The following is a 13679-nucleotide window of genomic DNA, read 5'->3' as shown; positions in this document are numbered from 1 at the left end:
TGTTTCAATTCACACAGTATACAGCAAACAACAATGTCAACTGATGAGAGAATAAGAGTGCAAAAGTAAACAATGTCTTCGTATTATGAAAATCTTTTTAACCCTGTGGATCCTCTAAAAGCATCTCAGGGACTCCCATGGGTATCTGGGCCACACCTAGAGAAATCCTGCTGTAGACAATCATCTATGACCGAGAAAGCTACTGTTGGGGTGATGATTAAACAGTGCATGAGGCCAGGAGCAGGCAATAACTTGGTACCTGAGGGTAGATCCCAGAGGATTTACAACACGAGAAAAAATAAAATAAAAATTGAATCGACAGAATGCAAGCAATAGTTGTCCATGTCGTGTATATGTCTTTTGTATCCATTTTTAAATCTCTGTGCAACATACTCTAGTTCACAGTAACTTGAGTACAGTGCCAGAATGTGTTGCCCACTCACCATGTTGAATAGCTAACACAGGATGAAGTGCTGAGGCAGACATTCTGGAAATCCTGCTGTCCCAGCCCTGCCACTGGCCATGTGAACAGATGTAAACAGTTTCGGTTTCAGTTTCCACTGCTGCAGCAGGTTAAATAGTTGATTTCCAAAAACCTCTTCTAGTTTTAACATCCTCTGGTTATCTGTTGACAACTTTTTAAAAAGCTAGGGGAGGGCCATGGCATTCTTGAAAAAATTTCAGCTGAATTAAACAAGTAAATACTTAGATGGTAGAAAAATGAGAAGGAAATAAAACTGAAAATTTACCAAATTCTGGGTAGAAGGTAACTTCTAAAAATCGTAAAACATTTAGGAAATGCAAAGCCTATCAAGAAGAAAGTAAAATTGACCCACTACATTTTGGTGTATTTCCTTCTGAGCATCCCTTTTCCAGATCGTACTGCACACAGAATTTAATATTCTGATTCTTTTAGGTAAACAGTTTTGTTAACTATTTAGTTGAGATTTGTTATAATTTCCATTTAAATGCATAACCTTCAACTGTATGGTTATACCATATGTATATATGGATATACTTAACGATTCCCTTATTTTTCAATATTTGAGAAATTGTATTAGGGTTATGGAATTATGGGTGATTTTGTTTCTATTTCATTTTAATTTTTTTATTTGCTCTAGTGTGGTTTGATGTTATTCTTATTATCAAAAATAATTTTAAGGCAAGAACATTTTTTTTTAATGGGAGGTGTAGTGATTGTTTATACAAGATATCACATTCTTTGAAGAATCCAGGGAAGATTTTTCTTGACTCTCAACAGACTCTCTGACTTCACAGGACTGCAGTTGCAAAGGTGCAGCTAGAATTCCAAATATGACCATTAGCCGGCTTACCTGCCTGTGGTGACTCACGCTGCCTGCCCTGATGATCCCACCTCCACTCAGATAAGTTTGTCATTTCACCCCAGGACAGCCCCCAACATGCAGCAACTTGACTGGAATTCACTTTTCCTGTTTTTGTTTTTTTTTTTGGTGCCCCTCCCTGTTCCAGGAAGGTAATTCAGAAATCATCACTCTTTGCCTTTTCCAACAGGGCCTGATAAGAAATGGCCGAGTCTGACACGAGCCAGAGAAGGATGGAGAAAGTCCCTCTTTCCCACTTGTCCCTGACAGCATGCCCAGTGTCCCAGGAATATGGGCCTCTCTCCAGACCTAACGATGAGCTGAGTTGCTGAAAAGTGAGAACATTATGGAACGAAAGGCCCTGCACAATTGAGATTTATCTGTTAAAATGGACAATGGACTTGCAGGGGAGGCCGAAGAAAGAGTTCTGGCTACTGAACGGTGCCCACAGCCATGTTCAGTCCAAGAGTACCAACTGCCAACACGCTGTTTCTCTGGTTCCTTTCCCCTTTCTGGGATTCTTGCAACCCCGTAATTGGCTGGTGGAACTTAGATGTTCTGATTGAACTGGGTCTTTCCAATTATTTCGGTCTCTTTTAGTGAGAAAATGTTCTACTATATACGTATTTGTGTCATAAAGTACCACAAACTGGATGGCTTAGAAGAGTAAAAATCCATTGTCTCATGTTCTGGAGGCCGGAAGTCCAAAATCAAGGTGTTCACAGGGCCATTCTTCTTCTGAAGGCTCTAGGGAAGGGTCTGTTCCAGGCCTACTCCTAGCTCTGGCAACGTTAGTGTTCTGTAGCTGGTAGATGGCTGTCTTCACATCATCTTCCCTCTGTGCATGTCTTTCTGTGTCCAAATTTCCCCTTTTTATAAAGACACTGGTCACATTGGATTAGGGCCTGCCTTAATGACCTCAGTTTAATTCGATTAGCTCTGCAAAGACCCGGTTTCCAAATAAGATCACATTCTGAGGGACTGATGGGGTGAGGACTTCAATATATCTTTCTCGGGTACACAATTCAACCCATAACAACACCTAAACCTTGGAACAAGAGTTGGAACTTACAGCTGCCATGTGGCTTCCTCAGGCCCACATTTTCTCAGAGGAATTCAGAGGTCTGGGATGAGTGGAGATTCTCTAGAAGCAGATTTCCCCTCACAGTGATAACAACTTGCAGTGGTAGGTTTAGCTCTAAATGAAGAGAATTTCTTAGCCAAGAATGGTATTGGCTATGACCAGTGTGGTCAGTGCAGGCTGCAGAATAAACCTGAGGGCTCAGCATGTTTTTCTTCACAGAACCCTGGAACAGCAGGCTAATTTCTTCTCTCTGAGCCTGAGGAAAGGCGGTGATTTTTTTTGAATTTTTGAATTTCATTTTATTTACTTTTTTATACTGCCATTTCTTATTAGTCATCAGTTTTATACACATCAGTGTATACATCTCAATCCCAATCACCCAATTCACCACACCACCATCCTCACCCACCCACCCACCCCGCTGCTTTCCCCCCTTGGTGTCCATACGTTTGTTCTCTACATCTGTGTCTCCGTTTCTGCCCTGCAAACCGGTTCATCTGCACCATTTTTCTAGGTTCCATATACATGCGTTAATATACAATATTTGTTTTTCTCTTTCTGACTTACTTCACTCTGTATGACAGTCTCAAGATCCATCCACGTCTCAACAAATGACTCAATTTCTTTCTTTTTTATGGCTGAGTAATATTCCACTGTATATATGTACCACATCTTCTTTATCCATTCGTCTGTCGATGGGCATTTAGGTTGCTTCCATGACCTGGGTATTGTAAATACTGCTGCAATGAACATTGGGGTGCATGTGTCTTTTTGAATTATGGTTTTCTCTGGCTATATGCCCAGTAGTGAGATTGCTGGGTCATATGGTAATTCTATTTTTAGTTTTTTAAGGAACCTCCATACTGTTCTCCAGAGTGGCTGTATCAATTTACATTCCCACCAACAGTGCAAGAGGGTTCCCTCTTCCCCACACCCTCTCCAGCATTTTTGTTTGTAGATTTTCGGATGATACCTATTTTAACTGGTGTGAGGTGATACCTCATTGTAGTTTTGATTTGCATTTCTCTAATAATTAGTGATGTGGAGCAGCTTTTCATGTGCTTCTTTGCCATCTGTATGTCTTCCTTGGAGAAATGTCTATTTAGGTCTTCTGCCCATTTTTGGATTGGGTTGTTTGTTTGTTTAATATTGAGCTGCATGAGCTGTTTATATATTTTGGAGATTAATCCTTTGTCCATTGATTCGTTTGCAAAAATTTTCTCCCATTCTGAGGGTTGTCTTTTCGTCTTGTTTATGGTTTCCTTTGCTGTGCAAAAGCTTTGAAGTTTCATTAGGTCCCATTTGTTTATTTTTGGTTTTATTTCCATTACTCTAGGAGGTGGATCAAAAAAGATCTTGCTGTGATTTATGTCAAAGAGTGTTCTTCCTAGGTTTTCCTCTAAGAGTTTTATAGTGTCCGGTCTTACATTTAGGTCTCTAATCCATTTTGAGTTTCTTTTTGTGTATGGTGTTAGGGAGTGTTCTAATTTCATTCTTTTACATGTAGCTGTCCAGTTTTCCCAGCACCATTTATTGAAAAGACTGTCTTTTCTCCACTGTATATCCTTGCCTCCTTTGTCATAGATTAGTTGATCATAGGTGCATGGGTTTATCTCTGGGCTTTCTATCTGGTTCCACTGATCTATGTTTCTGTTTTCATGCTAGTACCATATTGTCTTGATTACTGTAGCTTTGTAGTATAGTCTGAAGTCAGGGAGTCTGATTCCTCCAGCTCCGTTGTTTTCCCTCAAGACTGCTTTGGCTATTCGGGGTCTTTTGTGTCTCCATACAGAGTTTAAGATTTTTTGTTCTAGTTCCGTAAAAAATGCCATTGGTAATTTGATAGGGATTGCATTGAATCTGTAGATTGCTTTGGGTAGTATAGTCATTTTCACAATATTGGTTCTTCCAATCCAATTACATGGTATATCTCTCCATCTGTTGGTATCATCTTTAATTTCTTTCATCAGTGTCTTATAGTTTTCTGCATACAGGCCTTTTGTCTCCCTAGGTAGGTTTATTCCTAAGTATTTTATTCTTTTTGTTGCAATGGTAAATGGGAGCGTTTCCTTAATTTCTCTCTCAGATTTTTCATCATTGCTGTATAGGAATGCAAGAGATTTCTGTGCATTAATTTTGTATCCTGCAACTTTACCAAATTCATTGATTAGCTCTAGTAGTTTTCTGGTGGCATCTTTAGGATTCTCTATGTATAGTATCATGTCATCTGCAAACAGTGACAGTTTTACTTCTTCTTTTCCAATTTGAATTCCTTTTATTTCTTTTTCTTCTCTGATTGCCATGGCTAGGACTCCCAAAGCTATGTCAAATAACAGTGGCGAGAGTGGACATCCTTGTCTTCTTCCTGATCTTAGAGGAAATGCTTTCAGTTTTTCACCATTGAGAATGATGTTTGCTGTGGGTTTGTCGTATATGGCCTTTATTATGTTGAGGTAGGTTCCCTCTGTGCCCACTACCTGGAGAGTTTTTATCATAAATCGGTGTTGACTTTTGTCAAAAGCTTTTTCTGCATCTATTGAGATGATCATATGGTTTTTATTCTTCAGTTTATTAATATGGTGTATCACATTGATTGATTTGCGTATATTGAAGAATCCTTGCATCCCTGGGATAAATCCCACTTGATCATGGTGTATGATCCTTTTACTGTGTTGTTGGATTCTGTTTGCTAGTATTTTGTTGAGGATTTTTGCATCTATATTCATGAGTGATATTGGTCTGTAATTTTCTTTTTTTGTAGTATCTTTGTCTGGTTTTGGTATCAGGTTGATGGTGGCCTCATAGAATGAGTTTGGGAGTGTTCCTTCCTCTGCAATTGTTTGGAAGAGTTTGAGAAGGATGGGTGTTAGCTCTTCTCTAAATGTTTGATAGAATTCACCTGTGAAGCCATCTGGTCCTGGACTTTTGTTTAAGATTTTAAATCACAGTTTCAATTTCCTTACTTGTGATTGGTCTGTTCATATTCTCTATTTCTTCCTGGTTCAGTCTTGGAAGGTTATACCTTTTTAAGTATTTGTCCATTTCTTCCAGCTTGTCCATTTTATTGGCATAGAGTTGCTTGTAGTAGTCTCTTAGGATGCTTTCTTCTCCTTTTTCATTTCTAATTTTATTGAGTCCTCTCCCTCTTTTTCTTGATGAGTCTGGCTAATGGTTTATCAATTTTGTTTATCTTTTCAAAGAGCCAGCTTTTAGTTTTATTGACCTTTGCTATTGTTTTCTTTGTTTCTATTTCATTTATTTCTTCTCTGATCTTTATGATTTCTTTCCTTCTGATAACTTTGGGTTTTGTTTGTTCTTCTTTCCCTAGTTCCTTTAGGTGTAAGGTTAGATTGTTTATTTGAGATTTTTCTTGTTTCTTGAGGTAGGCTTGTATAGCTATAAACTTCTATCTTAGAACTGCTTTTGCTGCATCCTATAGGTTTTGGATAGTCATGTTTTTATTGTCATTTGTCTCTAGGTACTTTTTGATTTCCTCTTTGATTTCTTCAGTGATCTCTTGGTTATTTAGTAATGTATTGTTTAGCCTCCATGTGTTTGTGTTTATGTTTTTTTTCCCTGTAATTGATTTCTAATCAATGGTGGTCAGAAAAGATGCTTGATATGATTTCAATTTTTTTAAATTTACTGAGGCTTGATTTTTGACCCAAGATGTGATCTATCCTGGAGAATGTTCTGTGCGCACTTAAGAAGAAAGTGTAATCTGCTGTTTTTGGATGGGATATCCTAAAAATATCAATTAAATCTATCTGGTCTAATGTGTCATTTAAAGCTTCCGTTTCCTTATTTATTTTCATTTTGGATGATCTGTCCATTGGTGTAAATGAGGTGTTAACGGCCCCCACTATTATTATGTTACTGCTGATTTCCTCTTTTATAGTTGTTAGCAGTTGCCTTATGTATTGAGGTGCTCCTATGTTGGGTGCATATATATTTATAATTGTTATATCTTCTTCTTGGATTGATCCCTTGATCATTATGTAGTGTCCTTCCTTGTCTCTTGTAACACTCTTTATTTTAAAGTCTATTTTATCTGATATGAGTATTGCTACTCCAGCTTTCTTTTGGTTTCCATTTGCATGGAATATCTTTTTCCATCCCCTCACTTTCAGTCTGTATGTGTCCCTAGGTCTGAAGTGGGTCTCTTGTAGACAGCATATATATGGGTCTTGTTTTTTTATCCATTCAGCAAGCCTGTGTCTTTTGGTTGGAGCATTTAATCCATTCATGTTTAAGGTAGTTACTGATATGTATGTTCCTATTACCATTTTCTTAATTGTTATGGGTTTGTTTTTGTAGGTCCTTTTCTTCTCTTGTGTTTCCCACTTAGAGAAGTTCCTTTAGCATTTGCTGTAGAGCTGGTTTGGTGGTGCTGAATTCTCTTAGCTTTTGCTTGTCTGTAAAGCTTTTGATTTCTCCATCGAATCTGAATGAGGTTCTTGCCGGATATAGCAATCTTGGTTGTAGGTTCTTTCCTTTCATCACTTTAAGTATATCATGCCACTCCCTTCTGTTTCTGTAGAGTTTCTGTTGAGAAATCGGCCGTTAACCTTATGGGAGTTCCCTTGTATGTTATTTGTCATTTTTCCCTTGTTGCTTAAAATAATTTTTCTTTGGCTTTAATTTTTGCCAATTTGATTACTATGTGTCTCAGCGTGTTTCTCCTTGGGTTTATCCTGTATGGGACTCTCTGTTCTTCCTGGACTTGGGTGGCTATTTCCTTTCCCATGTTAGGGAAGTTTTCGACTATAATCTCTTCAAATATTTTCTCTGGTCCTTTCTCTCTTCTCCTTCTGGGACCCCTATAATGCAAATGTTGTTGCGTTTAATGTTGTCCCAGAGGTCTCTTAGGCTGTCTTCATTTCTTTCCATTCTTTTTTCTTTATTCTGTTCCACAGCAGTGAATTCCACCATTCTGTCTTCCAGGTCACTTATCTGTTCTTCTCCCTCAGTTATTCTGCTATTGATTCCTTCTAGTGTAGTTTTCATTTCAGTTATTGTATTGTTCATCTCTGTTTGTTCTTTAATTCTTCTAGGTCTTTGTTAAACATTTCTTGCATCTTCTCAATCTTTGCCTCCTTTCTTTTTCCGAGGTCCTGGATCATCTCTACTATTAGTATTCTGAATTCTTTCTCTGGAAGGTTGCCTATCTCCACTACATTTAGTTGTTTTTCTGGGGTTTTATCTTGTTCCTTCATCTGGTACATAGCCCTCTGCCTTTTCATGTTGTCTGTCTTTCTGTGAATGTGGTTTTTGTTCCACAGGCTGCAGGATTGTAGTTCTTCTTGCTTCTGCTGTCTGCCCTCTGGTGGATGAGGCTAAGAGAATTGTGAAAGTTTCCTGATGGGAGGGACTGGTGGTGGGAAGAGTTGGGTGTTGCTCTGGTGGGCAGAGCTCAGTAAAACTTTAAACCACTTGACTGTTGATGGGTGGAGCTGGGTTCCCTCCCCGTTGGTTGTTTGGCCTGAGGCAACCCAACACTGGAGCCTACCTGGGCTCTTTGGTGGGGCTAGTGACAGACTTTGGGAGGGCTCATGCCAAGGAGTACTTCCCAGAACTTCTGCTGCCAGTGCCCTTGTCTCCATGGTGAGCCACAGCCACCCCCCACCCCTGCAGGAGACCCTCCAACACTAGCAGGTAGGTCTGGTTCAGTCTCCCCTGGGATCACTGCTCCTTCCCCTGGGTCCCGATGCACACACCACTTTGTGTGCGCCCTCCAAGAGAGGAGTCTCTGTTTCTCCCAGTCCTGTCGAAGTCCTGCAATCAAATCCCACTAGGCTTCACAGTCTGATTCTCTAGGAATTCCTCCTCCCGTTGCTGGACCCCCAGGTTGGGAAGCCTGATGTGCAGCTCAGAACCTCCACTCTAGTGGGTGAACTTCTGTAGTATAAGTGTTCTCCAGTCTGTGAGTCACCCACCCAGGAGTTATGGGATTTGATTTTACTGTGATTGCGCCCCTCCTACAATCTCATTGTGGCTTCTCCTTTGTCTTTGGTTGTGGGGCATCTTTTTTGGTGAGTTCCAGTGTCTTCCTGTTGATGACTGTCCAGCAGCTAGTTGTGATTCTGGTGTTCTCATAAGAGGGAGTGATGGGCTTCCCTGGTGGCGCAGTGGTTGAGAGTCTGCCTGCTGATGCAGGGGACACGGGTTCGTGCCCTGGTCCGGGAAGATCCCACATGCCATGGAGCGGCTGGGCCCGTAAGCCATGGCCGCTGAGCCTGCACGTCCGGAGCCTGTGCCCCGCAACGGGAGAGGCCACAACAGTGAGAGGCCCGTGTTCCTCAAAAAAAAAAAAAAAAAGGAGTGAGAGCACGTCCTTCTACTCCGCCATCTTGGTTCCTCTCCCTATTCTTTTTTGATAATCAAGGTGGTGCCTTTGGATGGGGCAAGCCCATGGCTGCACACACTGCTAGGGAGACGCCCCCAAGCAGGGGCTCCTCCATTCCAGGTCTCCAGCCCAGGATGCAAAGAAGCTCTGGGATGAGGCTGTGTCTCCGGCAGGGCTGTGACTGCATAAAGCAATGACAGCCGTGCTCAGCGGGGACAGCAGCTCTCATATTGTGGATGACAAAAACCTCAGTCCTCACCACGCCTCTGGCTAGTGACTGGCTGGTGAACACAGCATTGCGTTTCTAGAATCTACTTCAGCCTAAGTGGGTCTAACTAGCAACTGAAGGGTGTTTAACGTGGGGTTAAAATAACCTTTCTGTGTGACTGGAAATCACTCATTCAAGATTCCGCTGTGTGACATTACCTCCACAGACCCATTGCTTCCTTCAGACTAGGCCTATCCTAATAAAACACTATTCCTTTATACCCTGCCCCCTTTATGTTAACTCTCAAAAATTAAATCTTTAGGGCTTCCCTGGTGGCGCAGTGGTTGAGAGTCCGCCTGCCGATGCAGGGGACACGGGTTCGTGCCCCTATCCCGGAAGATCCCACATGCCGCGCAGCGGCTGGGCCCGCGAGCCATGGCCGCGGAGCCTGTGTGTCCGGAGCCTGTGCTCCGCAACGGGAGAGGCCACAGCAGTGAGAGGCCCGCGTACAGCAAAAAAAAAAAAAAAAAAAAAAAAAAAAAAAAAAAAAAAAAAATTAAATCTTTATATAATGTGTTTATATATATTTATTTGTATAGTGTATAAATATGTGTTATGTGAATATGTATTATATGTACATATAATGGGTGTATATTGTATGTATAAATATATGACTATTATACATTAAATCTTTATATAATATGCCTATTAACATAGATTTATGATTACTTTTTGTACATTTTCCTTTAAATTTCTAATTTTTTACTATATTTTTCTGCTGTTGTTAAAAGTAATTCAGCCTCCTGATAGAAAATGTGAGAAGTGAGCTCTTCTTTACTTCCATCAGCATTTCTATTATTAAACAATAACAAATGTGAGTGGCATAAAATAAAACAGGAAAGCGCATCTGATATTCATTGGTGCCTCCTAAATGCTTGGGCACCGACCCAGGAAATTTCTATTGAATTTCGTCCTTCCGCAGCTCCTGCAACCTATGTGCATTACATCCATTCTCTGGATGAGGAAATGGAACCTCAGAGGAGGTCAGCCACCAGCCTACCTCTACACACTGTGTGGTCTTTTAAAATCCAGTTCTAAGCACATCTCTTCTTAGAAATATTCCCTGATAAACTCTTTCCACCTGTTTACATTTCCCGTGACCTCTTTGCCCTTTTATGCATCATTTCTCCATGTCTGGTGTACCATTTAAATGTTTTTTTTTTCACTGCTATTTTAATACATTTATTCATGTCCCCACCTCAACTGAAAGTTTCCAAGTGCAGGGATACAGCGTTTACTTCACCATGTTATGAATATAGCAAGATTATTAAATAAACGTTGAAACCCTGGCCGACTACTCAAGAGATATTTATCTTGGAGCATGTGTGTCAGGTTTTTCTGGACGGGGCCTGCAGGTTCAGGGGCACTAAAAGGATGCATTTCTTAAGCCTTCTGGTCATAGACTTCTCCAATAACAGGTTTGATTTGCCAAACTTTGGGGAAGAAAGCTCTGTTTCATAAGGAAGCTATAGTAGTTTGGGGGCATGTGAATCCTTCTTTTTTTTTAATTTTTAAAATGTATTTATTTATTTTTGGATGTGTTGGGTCTTCGTTGCTGCACGCGGGCTTTCTCTAGTTGTGGTGATTGGGGGCTACTCTTCATTGTGCAGGCCTCTCATTACGGTGGCTTCTCTTGTTGCAGAGTACAGGCTCTAGGTGCACGGGCTTCAGTAGTTGTGGCACACGGCCTCAGTAGTTGTAGCTCACGGGCTTAGTTGCTCCGTGGCATGTGGGATCTTCCCGGACCAGGGCTCAAACCCATGTCTCCTGCATTGGCAGGTGGATTCTTATCCACTGCACTACCAGGGAAGTCCTGAATCCTTCTTAATAAAGGTGCAACAGCAGCCTTCCCTGGAATTTTCATTGTGCTCAAAAGGGATAAAGGAATGGAGGGGGACTCCTCCTCAGCAGAAATCCGAGCATTCTGGCAGGTGGTGAGCTGCCTTCTAGCTCCCTCACACATCTCTTCACCAGCCCTGCAGGGAGCAACAGCACACACCTGCTCCTTAGTTGACAGGGAGCAACTAGAAGGCAGGGGCTGTACCCTATTCATCTCTGTGTTCCCAGTGCCTGGGAAGTGCCTGGCACACAGTAGGTGTTCAATAAATGCTTGGTGAATAAAGGGAAAAATGAGTGAGTTGGGTTTTAAAATTTTTCTTGTGAAGTATTGCACAGAGGTCTTGTCTACTGCCCATAGGATTGCCTATTTATTGTGTGTTCACCCCTCTGATTTCATCCTGCAGGCCTGTGTTAGTTTGCTTAACTAGTCCAACCCTCAGACATGCCGACTATGGGGATTTAGATCTGGAAAAGGGCACAGAGTGCTTCTCTAGTGGAATGTCATTTTTTTCGGTTATTTTGGCATGAAGTTCCTTTCAAGCCTAATTTAGCAGGTATTAATATGTATTTGTCAAATGAATTGATGTATAATTGTAGAGTTATCCATTAGAGGCCCCTGATTACACTTTTATATTTGAAAGCCTACAGCGACTTAGAAAAAGGTCAGAGTACAAAACAAAAGATGAATGCCTTTTAGTCCATATCCAAAGAAGAATGTGAAAAATTGCAAACTTTCCCCACCCATAACCCTATTATTCCTCTATATTCCTCTGTCCTGTCCACTCCCAAGAAGAAAAAAATCAAAGAACTGGAATATGTCAACCCTTCAATGCTTCATTTGTTTCCCATCTCTTTCCTTCATGTATCTGAGCCCTTGGACTCTTACAAATGTCTGCCTCTCAACCCCAGAGGTGAGTGACAGCCTCAGATAAAGCAATTGTAACCTTCTTCTTTCATGTGGCATCTGTCCTACCACTAGATACAGTTGATTTACCTGTACTAAAAGGGACAGTAACCAGAAAAGAGGATTACAGTACATTCGGAGGCAATCAAGGGAGGAAAATAAACCTAGTGCCAAGAGGGTATTAAATAGCAGAGCTATCTGCAGGAGTAGAACAAGCTTAGAGAGAAAAAAAGAAAAAAAAACAAATCTTCTAGGACAATCCCTGTTACTTCATAACTCTGGAATTTTGTCAGAAGCTTGATAATTAATTTTCTGTTTTAGGTAATTTAACAGGCCGTTTATAATTTTGTTCAGGGAGTCCCTGAAAGACTGTTTTTTATTGACAAAGTAATTCTTCCCTGAAGCAGCCTAAGCTATGAAAAATGCATATTCTTACTTCCTCCTATACATATATGCAGGGTGTGTGTCTGTGTGGGGGAGAATTGGGGGGAGGTATATAAAGCCAAAGAGAATGGGGAATTTCTTTGAATATAAATTGCACTTGAAAATCTGGGGAAGACATTATCTCTTTGTATTGAACAAATGTGCATTTGTGATGTAACATATGGCATCTTTTTGCATGAATTTTAAAGATTAACATGAGACGTCAAATAATTGTCACACCAGTAGCAGCTGCTTCAGATCAGCAGATTTCCCCTTTCTCCCAAATCCTGGGGTGGGGGGTCCCCTCTGTTACTAAGCCTGTTGGCAAAGAGATTGACAAGACTTCTCTGCCCTGTGTATTGATACATGGTCAAGAATTTATTTTGCAATCCTCATCCTCTGTAGTTATCACTTCTACTGTGGAATTTCAAAGGGATTCTTACTTGAGTCCTGTCATACTTTTTTTTCATGATTTCTCTCTCGTCAACTCTGCAGGCCTGTGACTCTGCTGGTCATCAAAGAAAGTTAATCAAACAAAGGAATAAAATCAAGTATGTGGTACATGACTCATTCCTCCTTCCATTCTCACAATTATCATACCACTCCCCAAAGGACCACTTCTCTGTAGTGAGTCATGGGTGGAGGGTCTGAGAAATGACTCCGGCCCAGCCCTGGATGAGGCTGGAGAAATCAGAAGAATGGATCCTCAGTGGGTGGTGGTGGGAGTTGGAAAAAATCAAAATTCAATTTGTAGTATCTTTGTGAAAGAGTCATAAAAAAAGGTGAACTAATACTACATAGAAAAATTGAGTATGATTCATACTGTATGAACGCAAAGAACTGGGAAGTTTTCCTTCCCCTCTTCTGCCTTGGTAAAGATGGTGTAAAATGAAAACTCTGCCTTAAGTGTGGAGGCAGCATGGCTTGTTGAAAAGAGCTCAGCTTTGCAGGTAGACAGATATGAGTTCACATCCCGCCTGTGCCACTACTAGCTGTGACCAGTCCATCTGATCAGCCGTATCTTCATTTGTAAAGTAGGGATAACCTATTATCTTTAGGGGAAGGGTTAAAGCAAGTAGACGTGAACTGTCTGACACCTAATGTAATATTCATTAGTTTACTTTGTATTAGTCATCTATTTCTGTGTAACAAATTACCCAAAACATAATGCCTTCAAACAACAAACATTTGTTATCTCATAGTGTCTATGGGTTAGGAGTCTATGGGTAAGGTCCACTTTAGCTGGGTGCCTCTGGCTCAGGGTCTCTCCAACTTTGCAGTGAAGGTGTTGGTTAGGGCTGGGGTCTCATCTGAGGACTCAACTGAGGGAGGATCTGTTTTTACACTCATTCCCATATTGTTGGTAGATCTCAGTTCCTCATGGGCTATTGGTCAGAGACGTGAGTTCCTTGCCATGTGGACCTCTCTACAGGGCATCTTATAACACGGCAGCTCATAACTCGTTATCCCTC

The sequence above is a fragment of the Mesoplodon bidens genome (assembly GCF_964165515.1).
Source record: "Mesoplodon bidens genome assembly, chromosome: 20".
Lineage (NCBI taxonomy): Eukaryota > Metazoa > Chordata > Mammalia > Artiodactyla > Ziphiidae > Mesoplodon > Mesoplodon bidens.
This window is presented reverse-complemented; position numbering follows the sequence as displayed.